This window comes from Triticum aestivum, chromosome 6D (genome assembly GCF_018294505.1).
Source record: "Triticum aestivum cultivar Chinese Spring chromosome 6D, IWGSC CS RefSeq v2.1, whole genome shotgun sequence".
Classification (NCBI taxonomy): domain Eukaryota; kingdom Viridiplantae; phylum Streptophyta; class Magnoliopsida; order Poales; family Poaceae; genus Triticum; species Triticum aestivum.
The window spans coordinates 315005367-315006368 of NC_057811.1; positions in this window are offsets into that span (position 1 = coordinate 315005367).

The window sequence follows — 1002 nt, forward strand, 5'->3', positions numbered from 1 at the left end:
ATAGTCTCCACACGTACCCTATCCGCATCCTCCCCTTGAATCATAACAACCAACAATTTTTGGTAATTGATCTTCAGACCCGACGCGTCACCAAACACCCGCAGCGCTTCTTTTACAAATCTCAGATTCACCTCAGTGGGCTTAACAAACAACACCACATCATCCGCATAGATAGACACACTTTGATCAGCCGAGACCACAGTGAATTTGCTCGTCACCCCCATAGACGCAGCTTTGGTCATGATCTTGGACAACACGTCCATCGCAATGACAAAAAGCAACGGTGAGACTGGGTCACCTTGCCTTAGCCCTTGCACATGCTAAAAGCTTCTTCCGGAGCTCCCATTGACTATGACTTTCGTGGTTGCTGTCCTAAGAAGAATGGACACACCCATGTCATCCATTTGGCCTCGAACCCCTTGTGTGTCAAAACTTTAAACATGAACGGCCAAGCGAGCGATTCAAAAGCTCTTGAGATATGTAACATCCCAAATTTTCAATTTGGAATGTTATACATAGATCATCATTGCATATCATAATTTTATTGCATTTCTGACAAATCCTCGATAAATCCTAAGCAACTCAAGGACCCTCGGAGAGAGTTGGGGATTTTCTCGAATTTTTCATATTTGATTTTCATCAAATAATAAAACGAGGATTTTGGTTTTAATTATTTTCTCTCCGGAAAAATATTTCATCTAAAATTTAATGAGAGGAGAAAATATGACTTCTCCAAAACAATTGAAATATTGGAGGAAAAATATTAAAATCATTTATTGGATTTTATTTGCATTAAAAAATTTCACGTTTTCAAAACTGCATTTTTGTGTCAAAAAAATGTTCACCCTGTTCTAATTATTTTAAATAGACGGGGAAAATTTGTTTTATTTTTTTGGATTTTTATTTATTTTTCTATGAATTTTTCTCGGCGGAATGTTTTTTTTAAAAAAAAAAAACGCGCCGCGCCCGACCGGGCCGAGGCCCAGCCGAGCCGCCGGCCCA